Below are 18,365 nucleotides of genomic sequence, written 5' to 3' on the forward strand. Positions count from 1 at the left end.
CCTCTCAGGACCCTGAGCCTCCTCCAATGGGACTGGGAGCAATGACCCCCACCCATGTGTGATTCTCCTGCACTGTGACCCCTCCAGTCACATGGAGAAGCTGCATGGATGCATGTCCTCCCTCAGTCAAAGAGGAACACGGGTCATATCTTCCTTCACCTTGTGACCATAACCATCACCCACCTAGAGGTAGGTGGGGGACACGGGGAGTGGCAGCAATGTATTTGCAGGAATGATTCTATTCTCAAGAATGATGGAGAAAAGGGATGCCTGGGTGGCTCTGTGGTTGAGTGTCTGGCTTTAGTTCAGGGCATGATACTGATCCTGGGATTAAGTCTCAAATCAGACTCCCCACAGGGAGCCTGCTTTTCCCTCTGCCTATACCTCTGCCTCTCTCTGTGTGTCTGACATGAATAAACAAATAAAACCTTTAAGAAAATGAAGAGAAAGAGTGACTAAGGCTCAGTATCCCCAGTCTCCATGGTGGCCCTTAGGAGGCTATGTTGTCATGTTTCCTAAATGGTTCCATGTTAACTTGCAATATACAATCCTTTATTATTTTTTACTGGAGTTCAATGTGCCAACATATAGCATAACACCCAGTGCTCATCCCATCAGGTGTCCCCAACAGTGCCCATCACCCAGTCACCCCAAACCCCCACCCACCTCGCTTTCCACTACCCCATGCTTGTTTCCCAGAGTTAGGAGTCTCTCATGTTTTGTCACCCTCACTGATATTTTCACTCATTTTCTCTCCTTTCCCCTTCATTCTTTCATTAATTTTTATATTCCCCAAATGAATGAGACCATATAATGTTTTTGTCCTACTCCGATTGACTTATTTCACTCAGCATAATACCCTCCAGTTCCATCCATGTCAAAACAAAGGGTGGGTATGTGTCATTTCAAATGGCAGAGGAATATTCCATTGTATACATAGACCACAGCTTCTTTAACCATTCATCTTTCGATGGACACCGAGGCTCCTTCCACAGTTTGGCTATTGTGGACATTGCTGCTAGAAACATCAGGGTGCAGGTGTCCCAGTGTTTCACTGCATCTGTATCTGGGGAGTAGATCCCCAACAGTGCAACTGCTGGGTAGTGGGGCAGATCTATTTTTAACTCCTTACGGAACCTCCACACAGTTTTCCAGAGTGGCTGCACCAGTTCACGTTCCCACCTACAGTGCAAGAGGGTTCCCCTTTCTCCACATCCTCTCCAACATTTGTGGTTTCCTGCCTTGTTAATTTTCCCCATTCTCACTGGTGTGAGGTGGTATCTCATGGTGGTTTTGATTTGTATTTCCATGATGGCAAGTGATGTGGAGCATTTTCTCATGTGCGTGTTGGCCATGTCTATGTCTTCCTCTGTGAGATTTCTGTTCATGTCTTTTGCCTGTTTCCTGATTGGATTGTTTATTTCTTTGCTGTTGAGTTTAAAAGTTCTTTATAGGTTTTGGATACTAGACAGTTATCTGATATGTCCTTGCAAATCTCTTCTCCCATTCATTAGTTTGTCTTTTAGTTTTGTTGACTGTTTCTTTTGTTGTGCAGAAGCTTTTTATCCTGATTAAGTCTCAAAAGCTGATTTTTGCTTTAGTTTCACTTGCCTTCATGGATGTATCTTGCAAGAAGTTGCTGTGGCCAAGTTCAAAACGGTTGTTGCCTGTGTCATCCTCTAGAATTTTGATGGAATCTTGTGTCACATTAAGATCTTTCATCCATTTTGAGTTTATCTTAGTGTGTGGTGTAAGAGTGTGGTCTAATTTCATTCTTCTGCTTGTGGATTTCCAATTTTCCCAGTACCATTTATTGAAGAGACTGTCCTTTTTCCAGTATCCTTTTCAAGTCTTTGCTGCTTTCTCGAATATTAGTTGACCATAGAGTTCAGGGCCCATTTCTGGGTTCCCTATTAGGTTCCATTGATCCATATGTCTTTTTTTTTGTGCCGGTACCACTCTGCCTTGATGACCACAGCTTCGTAGTACAACTTGAAATCTGACACTGTGATGCTTTAGCTCCGGTTTTCTTTTTCAATATTCACCAGGCTATTTGGGGTCTTTTCTGATTCCACACAAATCTTAAGATTATTTGTTCCAGCTCTCTGAAGAAAGTCCATGGTACCTTGCTAGCAATTGCTTTGAACGTGTAAATTGCCATTGACATTTTCACAATATTAATTCTTCCAATCCATGAGCATGGAATATTTTTCCATCTCTTTGTGTCTTCCTCCATTTCTTCCAGAAGTGTTCTGTAGTTTTTGGGTGTAGATCCGTTACCTCTTTGGTTAGGTTTATTCCTAGGTTTCTTATGTTTTTGGGTGCAATTATAAATGGGATTGACTCCTTAATTCCTCATTCTTCAGGCTCATTGTTAGTGTTTAGAAATGCCACTGATTTCTGGACATTGATTTTGTATTCTGCCATGCTACCAAATTGCTGTATGCGTTCTAGCAATCTTGGGGTGGAGTGTTTGGGGTTTCTAAATCCAGTATCATGAAGAGGGAGAGTTTGACTTCTTCTTTGCTAATTTGAATACCTTTTATTTCTTTTTGTTGCCTAATTGCTGAAGCTGGAACTTTTAGTACTATGTTGAATAGCAGTGATGAGAGTGGACATCCCTGTCTTGTTCCTGATCTTAGGGGAAAGGCTCCCAGTGCTTCCCCATTGAGAATAATATTTGCTGTGGGCTTTTCATAGATGGCTTTTAATGTGCTGAGGAATGTTCCCTCTATCCCTACACTCTGAAGAGTTTTGATCAGAAATGGATGCTGTATTTTGTCAAATGCTTTCTCTGCATTTATTGAGAGGAGTATATGGTTTTTCTTTTTTCTCTTGTTGATATGATGTAATCATTGATTGATTTATGAGTGTTGAAACAACTTTGAAACCCAGGATAAATCCCACTTGGTCATGATGAATAATCTTAATTATTGTTAAGGTATTTGTTGAGAATTTTTGCATTTCTGTTCATCAAGGATATTGGTCTATAGTTTCCTTTTTGGTGGGGTATTTGTCTGGTGTTGGAACTGAGGCGATGCTGGCTTCATAAAACAAGTTTGGAAGTATGCCATCCCTTTCTATTCTGTGGAACAGCTTTAGTAGAAAAGGCATTATTTCTTCTTTAAATGATAGAATTCCTATGGGAAGCCATATGACCCTGGACTTTTGTGTCTTGGGACATTTTTGATGACTGCTTCAATTTCCTCCCTGGTTCTTGGCCTGTTCAGGTTTTTTGTTTGTTATTTCCTTTACAGTTATGTTAATTTGTGGTTCTCCAGAAATGCATCCACTTCTTCTAGACTTCCTAATTTTTTGGCTTATAGCTGCTCATAATATGTTTTTAAAATTGTTTGTATTTCCTTGGTTTTGGTTGTGATCCCTCCTCTTTCATTCATGATTTTATTTATTTGAGTCATTTCTCTCTTCTTTTTAATAAGGCTGACTATTGGTTTATCTCTCTTATTAATTCTTTCAAAGAACCAACTCCTGGTTTTGTTGATCTGTTCTACAGGTTTTCTGGTATCTATTTCATTGAGTTCTGCTTGAATCTTCTGCTTGGTGTAGGCTTTTTTGCTGTTCTTCTCCAGTTCCTTTATGTGTGACATTACCTTGTATAGTTTGGTTTTTGCAAATTATTGAGAGATGCTTATATTCCGATGTGTTTCCCTCTTAGGATTGCTTTTGCTGTATCCCAAAGATTTTGAATGGTTGTTTCTTCATGAGTTTCTCTTTTGAAACTCATGGTACCTTAAGCCTTTTTGAGGAAGAGTTCCTAATAATATTGTGTATTTGTTCCAAAGAAATTGGTCTATTTAAGCATTTTTGGACGATTTTATTATTCTTAATTAAGTGTATCTGTTATTTATTATTAATCCAATTTTTTCATTATTTATTTTTGTCCACATACCATTACTTATTTCCATATTTGAGTATCATATATTTTTGTTTAAAAGTTCTCAAGAGTCCCACTCAGTGCCTGTCACCCAGTCACCCCAACCCCCTGCCCACCTCCCTTTCCAGCACCGCTTGTTCATTTCCCAGAGTTAGTTGTCTCTCATGTTCTGTCACCCTCACTGATATTTCCCACTCATTTCTCTCCTTTTCCCTTTATTCCTTTTCACTATATTTTATATTCCCCAAATGAATGAGACCATATAATGTTTGTTCTTCTCTGATTGACTTACTTCACTGAGCATAATACCCTCCAGTTCCATCCATGTTGAAGCAAATAGTGGATATGAGCACTAGGTGTTATTCTATCTGTTGACAAATCAAACCCATATATATAAAACAAAAAAATTAAAAAACACAAAAATAAATAAAAAATAAAAGTTCTCAAGAGGTTTATCTTATTTGTCATTGAAAAGCCTGACTGTGTAGCACCATCGAGATTTAAATACAGGTCACCATAGTGTCAACACCAGGGGGCTCTGGGCAATTGAGATTGACAAGAAAGAATGACTGATGCCAACCTTCTTCACATGTCAGAAAGGCCTGAACCTGCTCCAGTGGGATATGGAGTGGTGAATCTACCCATTAGAGTGTCTTCTGTGCTGTGACTCTATAACCCCCTGGTGAAATCAAATGATGGCTTTTTTCCAACCCATATGGAAATATACATAATCTCTTCCTTCTTTCTGTGACTAGAGCCATCACCAGTCCAGAATGATGTAGGGAACAGTCATCGGGAAGGAGACCACATATGTCATGAGTGACTCCATTCACAAGAGCAAAAGGGAAGAAGGAGCAAGACTGTCCCCAGATCTCATGGTGGTGCCTAGGAGGCTGTGCTGTCATATTTCCTTCATGATTTAGTGCCCAATTGCGACCTAAAATGCACATAAGAAAACCACTTGCTACCCAGGTGTAGCTCAGAGAAAAGATCCTGCATTCACTTATAGGACGTGGTGCCCACCATGCCACCTCCACACCACGTGGGATTCCAGAACTCCCACCTATTTCTACTCTGCACACATGAGAACCAAGAACTACACAGTCAGCATGAATAAGGTCCCTGTTCTGGTGACCAAATGTCAGAGAGGGCAACTATGGACAGAATCCTTGTGATGGGAAGAAGAACTGGGGGTGTCCTGAGAGGAGTGAGGAGGAGGTCCCTCAAATCAGAAAACTAAGGTGAGTGGCAGATGAGAAGTTGTTAACTTCACAGGGACTTCTCTGACCTGACAGTAGCCTGAGTTGTGTAAAAATCAGTCTTCTCCCAGGTGCACTATATCCATCCAGCATCCACATGCTCCCAGCCATTCACTCCAGGACATCCTGCAGGTTCCTCAGACAGCTGTGGAGGGGCAGGTGCTCTGTGCCTGGAAACCTACAATGATCCAGGCAGAGGAGGTCCATTCCCTTTACCTTACATGGTCCTCCCTCACCCTGCACTTTTTGCTTAAACTTCGCTCCTCTTCTGAGCATCTTCAAAATTTGTGCTCCTATGCCTGCACCACGTTTCTCTATGACAGAATTTAATAATTCTTTCTCCAATTTCTCCTTCTTATACTTGCCTTTGTCTAAGACCAGAAGTAGAGACGACCAAACATGTGGAGTAGATGTATGGGAATAGGCCACTACCTCATATAGCAAAGATGCATCTTCGCAAGGGAACCTTAGTTTTGTTGAAGGTCCATGTATCTTCCCAAGAATCCTCATTCAGATCCTTCCTCACTTGGAGAGTTCAGAGGTGGGGCAGACCCACACATCTCAGGGGAGGACTGCTGAACTTTGACAACATCCTTCCCTAAAGAATCACTTAGATGGTCCCCATCCTCCTCAACATGAATTACCCTTATTTTCACAATCTGACCTTTTTGTTATTCATATGTCATATCCCATCTATACCTATGTATTTTAGATATTTATATACAGTTCAGATACTACCAATTATATGAAAATTATGTACCTTATGAATATCTGGCTCTCACTCTAGAGACTCAATACTGAATAATTTCTGCAACTTCTTGATTTGTAATGGAAAAAGTTTCAGCAGAGGAACATATGAATCAAAAAATAAGGTATAACTATGCAGGAAATAATTTATAACGAGAAACTTATAGGTTACTCACTGCACGATTCCAGCATAAATAGAAAAAAAGATGCCTAATTGGAGTGAAATATGCTTTTTATCTCTACCTTCAAATAATCCAACAGTCTGAGGTGTGTAGAAAAGCTTGAGGGGTATTCCCCAGATGTCATTGTTCTCAGAAAATGGGAATCATGGTCCAGTGAGGACATGGTGGAGATGTTAGTAGCTGAAGGAGAGAGTGGGAGCTGGGGAGCCAGCAGAGAAAGGCTGCTTGTAGGGAGGTCGGTGTCCCCTCACAGGGGCCACATCCTGAGGAAGCAAAGAGCTGGAAGCATATTTCTCCTCTCCATCCAGTCACATTCACTGGATCAGGTACACAGAGGGCATCTCCTTCTTCACCCTTTCATCTGCATTAATCAGAAGATTTTTGGTCCTTGTAAAATACATGTTTCACAATTGATTCCATAGTTTCTGGAAAACACAAATCAGGTGTATCTCAACCTGGAAAAGAGGTTTTCTATTTTCCCCATAAGAGGTGGAGGCAGCACACATTCTATTTAGTCATCTATTTTCTCCTGTGCATACAGTCAATCATATGAGATTGCTTGTTTTAAGGTCATGGATGCAGAACTCCTTCTCATATTCTTTCCTGCTTCATTACTTGTTCATACTCTTCTGAAATAGGGAACAAACTATATCATCAACCCTCAATGGGATCTATCTAGTACCTCCTACAAGAGTTCAAGTGGTAATAACCTATAACAATCAGGTAGTTTTGTCTATATCAAAAATGAAGAAGCCCAAAAAAGATACTAATAAACAATTCCATTTAGGATAGCATTAAAAAGAATAAAACATTTAGGAGGGAATATAACCAGTAGGGGAAAAAAACTTGTAAACTGAAACTACAAAGATTATCAAAAATTAAAAGATTTAAATAAGTGAAAGGAATAGATGCTGTATTTTGTCAAGATCTATAAAGAATTTATTAAACTCAGGAGCAAAGAAAGAAACAATCCAATCATGAAATGGGCAAAAGACATGAACAGAAATCTCACCGAGGAAGACATAGACATGGCCAACAAGCACATGAGAAAATGCTCCGCATCACTGGACATCAGGGAAACAAAAATCAAAACCACAATGAGATATCACCTCACACCAGTGAGAATGGGGAAAATTAACAAGAGAGGAAACAACAAATGTTGGAGAGGATGCGGAGAAAAGGGAACCCTCTTGCACTGTTGGTGGAAATGTGAACTGGTGCAGCCACTCTGAAAAACTGTGTGGAGGTTCCTCAAAGAGTTAAAAATAGATCTGCCCAAGACCCAGCAGTTTCACTGCTGGGGATTTACCCCAACGATACAGATGCAGTGAAATCCCAGGACACCTGCACCCCGATGTTTCGAGAAGCAATGTCCACAATAGCGAAACTGTGGAAGGAGCCTCAGTGCCCATTGAAAGATGAATGGATAAAGAAGATGTGGTCTATGTATGCAAAGGAATATTACACAGCTATTAGAAATGACAAATACCTACCATTTGCTTTGACAGGGATGGAACTGGAGGGTATTATGCTGAGTGAAATAAGTCAATTGGGGAAGGACAAACATTATGTGGTCTCACTCTTTTGGAGAATATAAAAAATAGTGAAAGAGAATAAAGGGGAAAGGAGAAAAATTGAGTGTGATATATCAGAAATGGAGACAGAACATGAGAGACTCCTAACTCTGGGAAATGAACTAGGGTGGTAGAAAGGGAGGTAGGCGGGGGGTGGGGTGACTGGGTGATGACCACTGAGGGGGACACTTGATGGGATGAGCACTGGGTGTTATTCTATATGTTGGCAAATTGAACACCAATAAAAATAAATTTATAATAGATAAATAAATAAATAAATAAATAAATAAATAAAAGGACACAGTGACAATGGACTGGATATCTTAGTATAGTGCACCAACAAACACCACGATCCAAATACATCTTCACACTTGGTACCATCCTGTCATTGGGCGCTGCCCCTGGTTTAATCCCTCAATGTCTCCTGGTCATCTCCTCTTGTTCCCTGTTAGGTAAGTTGTTGGACAACAGCTGTTCATTGGACTCAGATCTTAGACACACAATTCCAGTGAATTCCATGGATATTTGAACAAAACATCTAGGCTAGGATCCAATGTACATAGAGTGCAGGACCATGAGAGTTTGAGTGCAGGGAAGGTCAAAGAACCCCTCAGAAGTGAGGAGAGGTCCATTTAGAGTAATGTTCTCTTGATAGGAATCATCATGCTGAGTAATTTACAGAATGAGCCTAAAAAATGCTAAGCATATGAGATAGACAAACAAATTAGAATTTCTGGCTAACATTCAAGGGAAATTTTGAACTCAGAAAAGTCAGTAGGAGTGGGAGACACATTTTGCCTGGTGACATTATATGGTCATGAAATATAGGTTGAAAAGCCTTAGCACTGAGAGCTATGCGCTGACAGGAAAATATATAGGAAACAAGAACAACAGCAACAACAACAACAAAAAAACACCACCACAACAACATTCAGATGAAAGACAGAACATGAGAGACTTCTAACTCTGGGAAACAAACAAGGGGTAGTGGAAAGGGAGGTGGACGGGGGGTTGGGGTGACTGGGTAACTGGCACTGAGGGAGGCACTTAACGGGATGAGCAATTGTCATTATTGTATATGCTGGCAAATCAAACTCCCTTAAAAAATATATACAAAAAAAGACTAATCTTAGGGGAAAGGCTCCCAGTGAGCCTTTCCACTAAGATCAGGAACAAGACAGGGATGTACACTCTCACCACCGCTATTCAACCCAGTACTGGAAGTCCTAGCCTCGGCAATCAAACAACAAAAAGACATTAAAGGCATTCAAATTGACAAAGAAGTCAAACTCTCCCTCTTCACCAACATGATACTCTACATAGAAAACCCAAAAGCCTCCACCCCAAGATTGCTAGAACTCATACAGCAATTTGGCAGCATGGCAGGATACAAAATCAATGCCCAGAAGTCAGTGGCATCTCTATACACTAACAATGAAACAGAAGGAAGAGAAATTAAGGAGTCAATCCCATTTACAATTGCACACAAAAGCATAAGATACCTAGGAATAAACCTAACCAAAGAGGTAAAGGATCTATACCCTAAAAACTATAGAACACTTCTGAAAGAAATTGAGGAAGACACAAAGAGATGGAAAAATATTCCATGTTCATGGATTGGCAGAATTAATATTGTGAAAATGTCAATGTTACCCAGGGCAATTTACACGTTTAATGCAATCCCTATCAAAATACCATGGACCTTCTTCAGAGAGTTACAATAAATTATTTTAAGATTTGTGTGGAATCAGAAAAGACCCCGAAGAGCCAGCGGAATTTAAAAAAAGAAAACCATAGCTGGGGGCATCATAATGCCAGATTTCATGTTGTACTACAAAGCTGTGGGCATCAAGACTGTGGTACTGGCACAAAAACAGACACATAGACCAATGGAACAGAATAGAGAACTCAGAAGTGGACCCTCAATTTTATGGTCAACTAATATTCGATAAAGGAGGAAAGACTATCCACTGGAAGAAAGCCTCTTCAATAAATGGTGCTGAGAAAATTGGACATCCACACACAGAAGAATGAAACTAGACCACTCTCTTTCACCATACACAAAGATAAACTCAAAATGGATGAAAGATCTAAATGTGAGACAAGATTCCATCCAAATCCTAAAGGAGAACACAGGCAACACCCTTTTTCAACTCGGCCACAGTAACTTCTTGCAAGATACATACATGAAGGCAAAAGAAAAAGCAAAAATGAACTATTGGCACTTCATCAGGATAAGAAGCTGTTGCACAGCAAAGGATACAGTCAACAAAACTAAAAGACAACCTACAGAATGGGAGAAGATATTTGCAAATGATGTATCAGGTAAAGGACTAGTTTCCAAGATCTATTAAGAACTTATTAAACTCAACACCAAAGAAACAAATAATCCAATCATGAAATGGGCAATAGACATGAAGAGAAATCTCACAGAGGAAGACATAGACATGGCCAACACACACATGAGAAAATGCTCTGCATCACTTGCCATCAGGGAAATACAAATCAAAACCATGATGAGATACCACCTCACACCAGTGAGAATGGGGAAAATTAACAAGGCAGGAAACCACAAATGTTGGAGAGGATGCGGAGAAAAGGGAACTCTCTTACACTGTCGGTGGGAATGTGAACTGGTGCAGCCACTCTGGAAAACTGTGTGGAGGTTGCTCAAAGAGTTAAAAATAGACCTGCCCTATGACCCAGCAATTGCACTGCTAGGGATTTATCCCAAAGATGCAGATGCAATGAAACGCCAGGACACCTGTACCCCGCTGTTTATAGGAGCAATGTCAACAATAATGAAACTGTGGAAGGAGCCTGGGTGCCCATCAAAAGATGAATGGATAAAGATGATGTGGTTTATGTATACAATGTAATATTCCTCAGCCATTAGAAATGACAAATACCCACCATTTGCTTCAACACAGATGGAACTGGATTTTATTATGTTGAGTGAAATAACTCAATCGGAGAAGGACAAACATTATATGTTCTCATTCATTTGGGGAATATAAATAATAGTGAAAGGGAATAGAAGGGAAGGGAGAAGAAATGGGTAGGAAATATCAGAAAGGGAGACAGAACATAAAGACTCCTAACTCTGGGAATCAAAGTAGGGGTGGTGAAAGGGGAGGAGGGCGGGGCTGTGGTGAATGGGTGATGGGCACTGAGAGGGGTCTTGACAGGATGAGCACTGGGTGTTATTCTGTATGTTGGCAAATTGAACACCAATAAAAAATTAATTTATTATTTAAAAAAATAAAATAAAATAAATTAAAAAATATTTAAAATTTTTTAAAGAGACGAATTCATATAGAATTATTACAAGGTGTGAACCATCTTGGTACCCTGAGAACCTTATGACCCTTACTTGTTTCAAGATGATGATAGACTGGTAATGACCTCAGGCACCTGGAAGAAACAACTAAATGTCAGATAATTCTGAAATATCTGGTAATATGAGCACATGCAATACATCATGTATTTAATGTCTGGAGGCCATTAGTGATTTGAGAATAAGTGTCAGGGCCAAAGGCGACAGGGGGCACCTCTTCATTCTCCTGTCCTGGGCAATGACCTTAAAATGATCCAGTTGCACAGTCTGGACACCATGCCAGGAGTGTTGGGTGGTGTCAGAGGGGATGGTGGGCTAAGCATGTTAGCGCAACAGGGGGCGCTGTCGCATGGGTCCTGTGAGGACAGACATTTAAGAAAATACACAAATTCTTTCAAACTGAGCAGGCAGTGTCCTCAGTGAAGTGTGTTGTGTTTCACAGGAGTCCTTGGAGTCTCATGAGTTCTCAGTTCTGACTCACTTTCTCCAGTCACATTTCACCCTCAATCCCCATGGAGTCATTTTCAGAACTGATATTCAGGCAGGAGACAATCCCATACCTGGGCAAATTTGCACTTTAAAAAAAATCACCAGTATTGCTACTTGCTACCTGGGTCTAAGGTGAGAGACCCTTGAGGAGTGGAGGATAGGAATGCTCTCAGTGAGTCCTCAGGGAGCAGAGTACTGGAGCTTCGCTGACCTGTCCTGATTCTTCTCTTTACCTCCTCCCTCATCAAAAGGAGCTCCTTTCAGTGATGAGGGAAAGGATGCAGATGCAGAGGGAGGTCTTTTGTATTCCCTTGCTCCCATCATTTGCATAGGATGGTCATCACCCCAGTCTTCCTGTTGCCTTACAGATTCAAGCTTTTCTTCAGGAGGCTAAACTAGAATATGCTATTCTTTCATCCTTGGTAACTCATTTTTACTTAGAGAAATAAGATATTCATATTTGCATCTAATTTGTAATCTATCTATATATATATAAATATAATATATTTGTAATTATATTTCATCAAATACGTAAACATTAAATATATATGTTAAATATATAATATATTATTTTTATTTTTTTATTTTTTTTTAATTTTTATTTATTTATTATAGTCACACAGAGAGAGAGAGAGAGGGGCAGAGACATAGGCCGAGGGAGAAGCAGGCTCCATGCACTGGGAGCCCGACATGGGATTCGATCCCGGGTCTCCAGGATCGTGCCCTGGGCCAAAGGCAGGCACCAAACCGCTGCGCCACCCAGGGATCCCTATAATATATTATTTTTAAAGATAATTCAAACAAGAGAGAGAGAATGTGTCAGGAAGGGCAGAGGGAAAGGAGAGAGAAATTTTAACAGATTCCAAGCTGAACAGATAGCTGAGAACAGGACTAGGTTCAGGTCCCCGAGATCATGACCAGAGCCACAACCAAGAGTGGGAAAACTAAACAACTGAACTGCCCAGGCACCCCATAGGAAATACATTTTAACTAGCCTCTTCATTATCCTAATGCCTATGATGATTCCCACAACAAAATTTAAATCAATACTTGTGAGCAATAAATGACAGATACAGGGGGACTCATATAGAAACAGCAGAGCGAAGAACACAGTAACACACAAGGTAATAAGGGAAACCTATGCAGAACTGTAATGAGTTGTGGAATTATGGGATACTCTGGGGACCTGTCACCTTTAACACTGGATTTAGATGGCCCTAGGTTGTTAATCACCCTGAGCACTGGCAGAGAACAACTCAGTGCCATGTTATGCTGAAATCCCTGTAGAGGTGACAAGTAGATGTGGGGAATTGAGACCAAACTTCCTTAGTTCTGTCCTCAATCCACTGGACCTGAACAAAACGGCTTGTTGTTTGGAAGCTAGTTTGCCACATGTATGGATTCAGGCTGTTTGTTCTCTAGGCCTCCAGATGGGATCGTCATAAGGACTTTTACTACCAACACTGGTGTCACTCCAGAGCAGTTATTTCCTCTTCGCCAAGTCATTAGAAACACTGGTATATTTGGCTAACTTCATAGTCAAAGATTATAGCAGCAGAACACAGACACTTGGGGTTTTAGGAACACGGGAGCCAATGGAGAGCAGCTGGTGCCATGACTGGTATGGTAACACATTTAGTATCATCTGGCTGACTGGAAAATGTGATGTCAAATGTCTCTAAGAGAAGATGTGTCCCATTTCCCCTTAATAATGACAAAAATAAAACCTAAGAGAAAATCAATAGACCAGAAACAGAATATATTTCAGATAAATTGCCAAACTTCGTCAGAGTTCAGCTGTAATTTAAAAAAAAAATAGAAAAATACAAATATATATGTATATATATATATATATATATATATATATATATATATATGAAGGAATAAAAGAAAGGATACAAATAGAGGTACATAAATAAAGAAAAGGAAGAAAGAAAAAAAGAAAGAAAGAAGGAAAAAAGCTATACAATGAACTTCTCAAACAAAGTACAAGAAAAAAAAACCTGAATAAAAAGTAAGTTAAAGACGTTACCACTGAGGTGGGTACTTGACTCGATGAGCACTGGGTGTTATTCTGTATGTTGACAAATTGAACACCAATAAAATATAAATGTATTAGAAAAAAGACGTTACCAGATATTTCACAGAACAAGATAGGCAGATGGAATTTAAACGTATGATATTCTGTTACATATTACATATCATTAGGGAAAAACAAATGGAAACGTGAATGAGCTACCATTGCACCCCTATCAGAATGGCCAAAATCCAGTAGACTGGCATCAGATAGATTATGAACAGAAAAGGAATCAGCAAATTTGGACTATCCCCATCCATATGCTCAATGATATGTCATGTTAGTATGACACATCTTCCCTATGATGTATTAAGAACATCAATTCATCTCTTGTTATTTTCCCCCAAATCCATAATGTTAGCATAATTATAAGAAAACATGAGATAAACCCATATCCTGGGACATTTAAAAAAATAGCATACCAACTGTTTCCAAATTCCCAAAATCAAGAGCAGAGAAAGACTGAAAACTCCTACATTGGAGAATTTTAATATGTCCTGATAAATAGATGCAATGTTGTTACTTGGATTGATTTCAGGCAAAACTGTTAAAATAAGTAAGTAAATCAATCAATCAATAAGTAAATAAATAAATTTTGAAATCTAGATAAATTCTGCAATTTCGCAAGATGGTCAGATCACTGGCAAGTACTTGTTTTTATAAACATATCATAGGAACACAAATGTTACTTTAGAAAAAGCTAGGTGAAATATAGAGATATCTATCTTATATTTGCATTTATTTCTCTAAATATGAAATTATTGCAGAAAAAAGTCCTACACACAAACAATAAGGGAAAGAAGGAATCAAAATTTCTTCTTTCCACTCTTCTGCATTTAAGAACAGTAAGCCAGACATTTGTGCTATGCTCGTTTCCTGCCGTCCTGTAAAACGTCTCACATTGAGTTCTTGGTTATGGAATGTATTTATTTTTTATTACCCTGTATAGAATAATGTAAAAATAATAATCACGTTCTTTGTCTTTTAATTACACAGCTTGAGAGTCGAGATAAATCATCTCCATCACAGCAGCTTAGCAGGATCCCCGCCATCCTAGCACTGGAAGAAAGCATTCAGAGCAGGCACCATGAGGATCCCCAGTTCTGGACAGTAGGAAGTGCTCCCATTCATCCAGGTCCTCTCTCTTACATCTGAAATGTCCTAACGCATGACAACAAACAAGCATAGGAAGACATCAGGAGGTAGAAGAAGGAAGAAGGAAGAGTTCAAACAAATTGAGGGAAACACAACAGTGCATACCCTGGTTCTTTTTCTTGTATGATGTCCCCCACAGGTAAGACAAGATGCTGTAGGTTCCTCCAACCAAGAATAATCCAGAGCCTGAGATCCAGAAAATCAAACCAAAAAACACGAAAACTCCAAAAGCAGCAACTCCTCTGGTCAGAAGATATGGAGATAATTTGTTCTGAATGGAGGAAATATTTGGATAAACCTGCCCAACACTTGCACACACTAATGAATCCCCAAACTGTGCCCTCATGCAGGGTTCACATTATTGCTCATCAGAGACATGGTGTCCCTATCCTCCTGGCAGAAGCAAGCAGTGCCCCAAAGCCCACCCGCCATGGTGTCAGCTACTCAGGAGATAGCTGAGCCTCCATTGCATGGGAACATTAACAATTCTGGACAAGGCAGGCCTAGTTGGTAGTTTGCACTCCAGTATTTCCCACCCATGATTTTGGCAGGTCCTGGGGAGCCCATCTGAACCTCATTGAGCAGTGGAGAGAATGAATGCAGTGCACAAGGCAAAGCTGGTTTGTTGTCATATACCCATTCCTGGTAACTGTCTGAACACTGGGGAACTGAGCCTGTGCTCTCCCTGAGCATAAAATCACTGAACTTTGATGCAGGAAGCAAAGGAGCTGGACCTGCATTTGACCCTCCGCTCCCTGGTGTCAGTGGGGACAAGGAATGCAGTGGGGAGCAGAGGATCCACTCCCTGAAGGAAAGCAGCTCCATTCAGTCCTGTGCATCCCACCATGGTGTTGGCAGGCCCCACCAAAGAGCTTGTCCCACACCCCCACCTGATGGGAGCTGGGAAGTGGCAATCACTGCCCCACCTTCTCCAGCAGAGAGTAAGCAGCAGAATGCTAAGCATTTTCACTTGAGTCACCTGGAAGCTGACACAAACACCCTTCACCTGCTGCTGCACCTCAGCAGGAGGATCATTTGTTTGAAGAAAAATAACTGAGGACTAAGCATCTCATTATATAATAACCATAATATCCAGGGTCCAATAAAAAATACGATATGTCAAGAACCAGTAAAATAAAATCCTGAATGAGAAAGGCGAATCGACTGACACCAACACTGAGGTTACTCACATGCTGTAATTATTGGACAGGTAGTTTTAGGCAACTATCATAAAATCCATGTGGTGTAAAATTACACTCTTCAAACAAATGGAAAAAATAGAAATGCAGAAATGAAAGAGAAATCATCAAAACAAACCAAATGGTAATTTTGCAACTGAAAAAGGTCCAGAAGTCATTGACGGAAAGGAAGCTCTCCAGAGGGACTCAAGAGTAGGTGACACTTCTTATTTGTTTGTTTTCTGGCTTATTTGTTGAAACCAAAAATGGGCTCCATTCCTTCTGCGCAGTTCCCACCATCTTGACTGATTCTGAGGCTGTCAGCAGGGGGCTCTGTGCACCTGCTCAGAGCTGGCCAGGCCTGAAACCCACTGAAATGGTTCCACATGCCTGGGCCCTGCCCTGGTGCTCACTGCCAGAGGGAGAGATGACAGCAGCTGTCTCCTCCCAGGGGACAAACCCATAGCTCTCACCAACCCCAGAACTCCTCCCTGGATGGAAGCTCCTAGCTAGGCTGAGGATCCAGAATCATATGGCATTGTGGGCTCCTATTTGCATAACATATCACCAAGCATGCCCTTCAACCCTGGAGCTGAGGAGGAGATAAAGGAAACACCCCAAATACAAATCAAAGTTAAACTGAGGGGATCCCTGGGTGGCTCAGTGGTTTAGCGCCTGCCTTTGGCGTAGGGCGCGATCCTGGAGTCCCGGGATCAAGTCCCGCATCAGGCTCCCGGCATGGAGCCTGCTTCTCCCTCCTCCTGTGTCTCTGCCTCTCTCTCTCTCTCTCTATCATAAATAATTAAATAAATAAATAAATGAATGAATAAATAAATAAAGAAATCTTAAAAAAAAAGTTAAACTGAGATATGACCTCCCACCAATCATAACAGCTAACAGACACAACATAGGAAACAGCAAGTGTGGGCAATGATGCGGAGCAAAAGGAACCCTCTTGCACTTATGATGGGTGTAAAACTTGTGAGCTCCTTTGGAAAACAGTCTAGAGGATACTCAATACATTAAAAATAGAAATACTCTATGATTCAGGGATCCCTGGGTGGCGCAGCGGTTTAGCGCCTGCCTTTGGCCCAGGGCGCGATCCTGGAGACCCGGGATCGAATCCCACGTCGGGCTCCCGGTGCATGGAGCCTGCTTCTCCCTCTGCCTATGTCTCTGCCTCTCTCTCTCTCTGTGACTACCATAAATAAATAAAAAATATTAAAAAAAAAAAAAAAAAAAAAAGAAATACTCTATGATTCAGCAATTACCCTCCTAGGTATTTACTCAAAGAATACAAAAATAGTAATTTACAGGGATACATGCACCCAAAGTTGCATAGTAGCACTTCCAACAATACCCAAATTATAGTGTAAGCCCAGCTGATAAATGGTTAAAGAAGTTTTATATAGGTATAGATACAAATATATATATCATACATACATGAAGGAATATTATATATTATATATGATGGAACATTATATGTAATATCTGATGATGGAATATTACTCAGCCCTAAAAAAGAATGAAATATTATCATTTACAAAGAAGTGGATGGAGCTAATGAGTATACTGCTAAGTGAAATAAGTCAATCAGAGAAAGACAAATATCATATAATTTCACTCATGTAGAATTTAAGAAATGAAACAAAGTATCATGTGGGAAAAATACAGTAAAACAAGAAACAAACCCTTAACGCCAGAGAACTAACTAATGCTTACCAAATGGAAGGCGGTTGGAGGGATGGGTTTAAAAGGTGGTGGGGAGGGCAGCCCAGGTGGCTCAGCTTTTTAGCACCACCTTCAGACCAGGGCCTGATCCTGGAGACCCAGGATTGAGTCCCACATCAGGTTCCCTGCATGGAGCCTGCTTCTCCCTCTGTCTCTGTCTCTGTCTCTCTCTGTCTCTCATGAATAAATAAACAAATAAAATCTTAAAATAAATAAAAGGTGGTGCGGGGGTTAAGGAGTGCACTTGTGACGAGCACTGGCTGATTTATTTAAGTCTTGAATGACTAAATTGTACTCCTATTACACACGGTGTTAGATAATTGAAATATAGAGAAAAACTTAAATAGAAAAGAGACATCCCAGCGACCAGAGCAAGTTTCAAGGCCAGGGAATCTGTGGAAATTCCACATCATGATCTTAACTCCTCTCCTCACCTCCCCCTCCTGGACACTTCTTCTGTTAGAGATTTCAGAGGCATCCTTAGGAGGGATTCCTCTGTCTTTCTTCTCCATTCCTAATAAGAGTCTATTTTCATTTCAGGGACGAATTCTCAGATTGTGGTGACTCAGTAGCCTTCTTGGCCATGTCCCCAGGAGGGAGAGTCACTCTCAACAATGCCTCTAGCAGAGGACACTATCCATACTGGATCCAGGAAGAGATTGGCCAAGTCTAGGCCATTTATTTATAATAAAAACAATAAATACTGATTTCTCAGGCTCCCTTCATGGGAACAAGTCTGAC

The 18,365-nt window shown here is 40.5% G+C and overlaps 1 long non-coding RNA gene across 1 annotated transcript; it reads left to right on the forward strand.

Moving 5' to 3' along the window:
- LOC119866209 lies at positions 1-16,951 on the forward strand. The gene is made up of 3 exons (XR_005379020.1): positions 1-189; positions 4,651-5,136; positions 14,557-16,951. It is a non-coding gene; the product is annotated as an uncharacterized LOC119866209 (long non-coding RNA).
- Positions 16,952-18,365: the final 1,414 nt, after the last annotated feature.

This window comes from Canis lupus, chromosome 26, assembly GCF_011100685.1.
Source record: "Canis lupus familiaris isolate Mischka breed German Shepherd chromosome 26, alternate assembly UU_Cfam_GSD_1.0, whole genome shotgun sequence".
Classification (NCBI taxonomy): Eukaryota; Metazoa; Chordata; class Mammalia; order Carnivora; family Canidae; genus Canis; species Canis lupus.